This window comes from Cebus imitator, unplaced genomic scaffold, assembly GCF_001604975.1.
Source record: "Cebus imitator isolate Cc_AM_T3 unplaced genomic scaffold, Cebus_imitator-1.0 Scaffold469, whole genome shotgun sequence".
NCBI lineage: Eukaryota > Metazoa > Chordata > Mammalia > Primates > Cebidae > Cebus > Cebus imitator.
The window spans coordinates 664,604-664,810 of NW_016107784.1; positions in this window are offsets into that span (position 1 = coordinate 664,604).

A 207-nucleotide genomic window follows, 5' to 3' on the forward strand; every position below is an offset into this window, starting at 1 on the left:
GAGGCAGGAGAATTGCCTGAACCCAGGAGGCGGAGGTTGCGGTGAGCCGAGATCGCGCCATTGCACTCCAGCCGGGGTAACAAGAGCGAAACTCCGGCTCAAAAAAAAAAAAAAAAAGACGAAAAGTGATACCCAAAACAAAATGCAGCTGGACGTGGTGGCTCACTCCTGTAATCCTAACACTTTGGGAGGCTGAGGCGGAAGGAT